We start from the raw sequence: 6209 nt of genomic DNA, 5'->3' as shown, positions 1-6209 counted from the left end.
AAACTCGCGGCCTGCGAGACAGCGGCCAGCAGCGAAAAGTGTCATCTGCCCACATTGTTGGCAAGTTCATGGAATTAATGGGATGTGCGCAAGATGCTCTCACGTACTGCATGAGCAACATTACTCGTAGACAAAAAAAACACATCCTAAAAATGACTGCTTAACACACATAATAGAGACAAATAACAGTGTACGTGTCACAGAAAGTGTAGGAAACGAGGAGTAAGCACAAAACACGACAGGGAATACAATGACAGAGGAGAGGAAAGCACCAGAGTTGCCAAAAACTATCCTTACTCAACTTTTATGGACTCTAGAGTAGTGATTTTCAACCATTTGTAAATATTATGTCAATAGCCATTATGTCAATAGTATACCTGGACCCAAATATTCCAATTCACTTTGGTTTATTTGCTCAAAACGGAAAGAATTGAACAGTGATGGAATATTCCCTTAACCAATCCGATCAAACAGGAAGTTGTCAGACTGCGTTCTTCTTCCTGGTGTTTTTCTTCTTCTGTTGTTTATTGGCGGTTGGCAAGCGGCTTTCGTGTGTATTAGCGCCATCTGTGGAACAGAATCTAAACCAGGGGTGGGCAAACTATGGCCCGGGGGCCACGTGTGGCACACCAAGTGTGTGAATCCGGCCCGCTAGTTGCCTTCTAACTTTTAACATACATGCTGGCAACATGACTTGCAAGTCGGATGTCTTGCAACAAAAACAAACAAAAAAAATGTTAAATTAAATTTTGTATGTCAGATGTCTTGCAACAAAAAACAAACAAAAAAACTGTAAAATTAAATTTCGGATGTCGAATGTCTTGCAACAAAAAACAAACAAAAAACTGTAAAATTAAATTTTGTATGTCGGATGTCTTGCAACAAAAAACAAACAAAAAAAACTGTAAAATTAAATTTTGTATATCGGATGTCTTGCAACAAAAAACAAACAAAAAAAAATGTAAAATTGAATTTCGTATGTCAGATGTCTTGCAACAAAAAACAAACAAAAAAAACTGTAAAATTGAATTTCGTATGTCAGATGTTTTGCAACAAAAAACAAACAAAAAAAATTGTAAAATTAAATTTTGTATGTCGGATGTCTTGCAACAAAAAACAAACAAAAAAACTGTAAAATTAAATTTTTTATGTCGGATGTCTTGCAACAAACAACAAACAAAAAAAAACTGTAAAATTAAATTTTGTATGTCGAATGTCTTGCAACAAAAAACAAACAAAAAAAACTGTAAAATTAAATTTCGTATGCCGAATGTCTTGCAACAAAAAAACAAAAAAAACTGTAAAATTAAATTTTGTATGTTGGATGTCTTGCAACAAAAAACAAACAAAAAAACTGTAAAATTAAATTTTGTATGTCGGATGTCTTGCAACAAAAAAACAAACAAAAAAAACTGTAAAATTGAATTTCGTATGTCAGATGTTTTGCAACAAAAAACAAACAAAAAAAACTGTAAAATTAAATTTTGTATGTCGGATGTCTTGCAACAAAAAAACAAACAAAAAAAACTGTAAAATTTAATTTCGGATGTCGGATGTCTTGCAACAAAAAACAAACAAAAAAAACTGTAAAATTGAATTTCGTATGTCAGATGTTTTGCAACAAAAAACAAACAAAAAAAACTGTAAAATTAAATTTTGTATGTCGGATGTCTTGCAACAAAAAACAAACAAAAAAACTGTAAAATTAATTTTTTTATGTCGGATGTCTTACAACAAACAACAAACAAAAAAAACTGTAAAATTAAATTTCGTATGTCGAATGTCTTGCAACAAAAAACAAACAAAAAACTGTAAAATTAAATTTTGTATGTCGGATGTCTTGCAACAAAAAACAAACAAAAAAACTGTAAAATTAAATTTTGTATGTCGGATGTCTTGCAACAAAAAACAAACAAAAAACTGTAAAATTAAATTTTGTATGTCGAATGTCTTGCAACAAAAAACAAACAAAAAAAACTGTAAAATTAAATTTCGTATGTCAGATGTTTTGCAACAAAAAACAAACAAAAAAAACTGTAAAATTAAATTTCGTATGTCAGATGTTTTGCAACAAAAAACAAACAAAAAAATTGTAAAATTAAATTTTGTATGTCGGATGTCTTGCAACAAAAAACAAACAAAAAATTGTAAAATTAAATTTTGTATGTCGAATGTCTTGCAACAAAAAACAAACAAAAAAACTGTAAAATTGAATTTCGTATGTGAGATGTTTTGCAACAAAAAAAACCAAACAAAAAAAATTGTAAAATTAAATTTCGTAGTTTGATGTGGTCTGATGTTTAAAGTGCTCCGGAAAAAAAACAACAACATATAGCGAACATATACAAGATAACATACATATAGTCCGACACAGATAAAATTAGACAAATAATTCAAGGTGGATTGTTTAGAATTATAAGCGTAAAACAGTGGGTGCGTTAAAAATATATTCTGGCCCCCCCGGACAGTTTTATTAACTCAATGCGGCCCACAAGTCAAAAAGTTTGCCCACCTCTGATCTAAACCCTTCTATACTTTATTCATAAGTCCAGTTTTATTAAAAAAAGAAAATAAATGTCCCGAGTTTAATTATAAAATATTAGCAAGATTGAATTTGATCTTTTCCTGTTTAAATTGATCCCGGGTGCGTTCTTTCAGCGCATGCTCAGATATGACGTAACACGCAGTTCTTCACTTTTAAAAATGGAGGCCAGCAATCGGCACTGGACTAAGCAAAGTTTTGATTCAAACTAAATTTCAAGACTGGACACACGAAAAACTGGCAATACGGAGTTATTCCGACAAGTGAAAGAAAAACTCGGGGAAGCCGGTATCACGTGATGTTGATGTTTACGTTTTACTGGGCATGCCCTAGTGACTATTCTGGTTGATTTTCACGGCGCATGTAGACAAGAGATATAATATATTCCTTTCCATGGATACCATTGTTTCCCGAAAGGTCATTCGGAAAGAGAAAAAGTGGTCATGTAAAAAAAAAAAAAGGTTGAAAATCACTGCTCTAGAGAAACATTTTCCATTCATTCATTCATTCTATTTCCTACACCCTGGACTGGTTGCCGGTACACCGCTTTACAAGGTCGTGGAAGCTGAATCGTGAATCTACGGGGATCCGCTGTAGTCATTTCACCTGGTCAATACCACTTCCACCACAATGACCTCATCATAATGTCACTGTGACCTCTATGCTTCATTTATTCATGTTGTGTCTCCATTCAGCCTCCTATAGCATCTCACATCAGTGATTTCCAAGTCTGAGATCTCAACAGGTGAAATTATTCAGTTTAACTTCCCATTTGTGGTGTAGAAGCTGCTACTTTGAACTCTGTCAAGTCTTCTGGAAGGAAAAAATAGCCATGTTGCTTGTGTCACTATCCTATGTTCCGCTGTGAGTCCGCATTCCTCACCTCTCTTGTTCTGGACGGCGGATGAACTCCTCCATAATCTCGTGTTCTTTCATTGTTGACCCCTTCCTCTTCTTTTTCTCCCAGGCCTTCAGTTGTTTCCAGCAGATGTTCTCATCGCCACGTGGGAGGGCATTCCTCTTCTTTGACTTGAAGCAAAGAAGAATAAAACGAGTGTGTCCTGCTTTCCCTGTGGAGAAGGTGTCGAGTTAAAGACCAGAGTGCTTTTGCAGGTCACGGAAGTGCACGCAGACACATATTTCATGAAGTCATCGAAGGGGAAAAAAAGCGCTGATGTGGTTGAACATACCCAGATTGTAACACGGGCGGCTACATGACTCCCGAGACCTCACAGGTTCTTCAAACAAGCTCAGAGGGAGTCCTGGCGCGGGGCGAGAGTGATGGAATGAGATACTTTTCCTTATTTTGTTCATCCCCTGAAGCAATCAAGCCTGTGGAGCGTTACAGAGCGAGGCAAAGTGTCCGTTTGTGTGAACGTGAGGGTGGATTTTACTCCCAGACAAAAAGATGGTAATATATGACTGTGTGTTTGAGTGTTGACATGCTTGTTTTGTGTTGAACACTGCAGTAAGGTGACCCACTTACACCGAATTCCCCCTCTTCCACACACACACACACTCGTGAACATACTCATACTGCACCCGCAGGAGACTGACGGAGGCTTTGGCCCCATTTCAGACAGTAATGTGTTTGGAGACTTGTGTGAAATGGGGTGGTGTGTGTGCAAGAAGAGGTGAAGGCAGGTGGAAAAGCACAGAGGGAGGCTTTAAAGAAGGAACCATATTGAGACAAAGTGCAAATAAAATGTAAACTCAAATGACCTCTACCTCCTCTTCTGTATATGTTGTATGGCTCAATGAAAAAAAAACCTGTACCTATAACCAGACCTGCACCAAACATGTTCTTCCTGTATCCATGCAATATCCATTTCTACTTTTCACATTTCCATCCGTGATGAACAGAACACAAGAGACCCAAAGAATATGAGGAACCTTGTATACAAGGTTATACAAGTGACTATAATTCATTTCCTATTAATCTTGCGCAGACGTTGACTCTTTTTACCGCCATGACATTCACGAGAAAGGTCAACCCCTTGCTGGTATGAGTGTGATAACAGACCAGACGCATGCATCTTCCTCTAAGAAAAACATGGCGATAATACAAGAACGGATAATGTAACAATGCGTGTTTTTAAACATTATTGAATATCTGATGGATATTTGCTGCGATAGTTGGCCAGAGTAACCGCATCATAAACAAATGTGCAACTTACAAGCTCTAACAGTAAAAGACAGTCATGAGATAATGAAAGGGAATATGTACAATTCCACCATCTGGTGGACAAACTGTATATTGCAGGCCTAGATAGATGAACATTGTCTTTAATATCAATCCATCTTCTATGACGCTTATTGTTATCAGGGTCGGAGGTATGCTGGAGCCGATCCCAGCTGTCTTTGGGACTGGACTGGTCGCCAGCCAATCACAGGGCACATTTAGACAAACAACCATTCATATTCAAATCCATACCTATGGACATTTTTTTGTTTTTGGAATGTGGGAGGAAACCAACAGCAATGGACTTTCTTTTGTAGCAGAAAACATATCAGCCAAAGTAGATAATTCATCATAAATATGTGATAATGTAGATTAAAAATAGATCATACATGTATCACTGTCTTTATGCTTCACTTATAATTTTTTTTGAGATTCCGCACTTTGCTTGGCAGCTCTTGAACGCACCATAGTTGCTGTGAGACGCAAAATATAAAATGATGTAACTTCTACACAGTGACTCACATTCCATCTGTACTATCAATCATCTTACATTATGATTAATTAGCGGTGAGTACCTATATATTTTATATATTTAAATATCACTAATGTCGACATTGGGGTCGCTCCACACAGCTCGTATGCTAATATTAGCATACTAGAAATGCTAACAGGCGAATGTTAGCATCCTATCAACTAGCATAATAGTGACGTCTACTTATGAAAATGACAAAAAAATGCTACAATACCAATGTTAACATGTTAGCATGAGCATGCTAACACCTAACATAATCGTGAGTATCTATGAAAATGGAAAACAATGCAACTATGTTAATGCTAGCAATGCTAACATTGAATGCGAAATCAGAGGAGAATGTCAATGTCAAGTGAGCAGTAGCGGTTATTTAGGTTCATTCTAAGCTATAACTTGTTTTAGAAGACTAAATCTAGCTAGCTGGAATGAATGATGCAGGCCTTAATTATCCTATCTTCGCTACTGATGATGTTTTTCCACACAAAAGACTCATTTTCACCTCTAGTGCTGCTAAAATATACTAAAAATGACCTTCATATCGATACATTGTTGCATTTATATGTTATTAAATTATCCCAAAATTAGTTTGTTGCCTTTTTGCCTAATTAGTTTTGTTCTGTTTTATTTTGTATTCATATTACTGTTCAGTATCGGTATCAAAGCAGCAACACAAACTCAACACTTACCGTAAAATGTACCGTAGTTCTAGTGGAAATGTAATATCGTCCAATCGTCGCTAGATGGCACTTTACATCAAATGAAACATCCACATACATTCGAAGTGTAATGGTAAATGTTGCTGTATATCTCGAACTTATTTCTGATAACATGAGAAGACATATTGTCAGGATGAGACCAAAAGTTGTATTTCAAGTTGTATTACATTGCAAATTAGAAGAGAATGAGCAGAAAATGGATAGTAAAGAAACCTGACCTAGGATCGGTTTCCTTGT

Source organism: Doryrhamphus excisus, chromosome 1, assembly GCF_030265055.1.
Source record: "Doryrhamphus excisus isolate RoL2022-K1 chromosome 1, RoL_Dexc_1.0, whole genome shotgun sequence".
NCBI classification, from domain to species: Eukaryota; Metazoa; Chordata; class Actinopteri; order Syngnathiformes; family Syngnathidae; genus Doryrhamphus; species Doryrhamphus excisus.
This window is presented reverse-complemented; position numbering follows the sequence as displayed.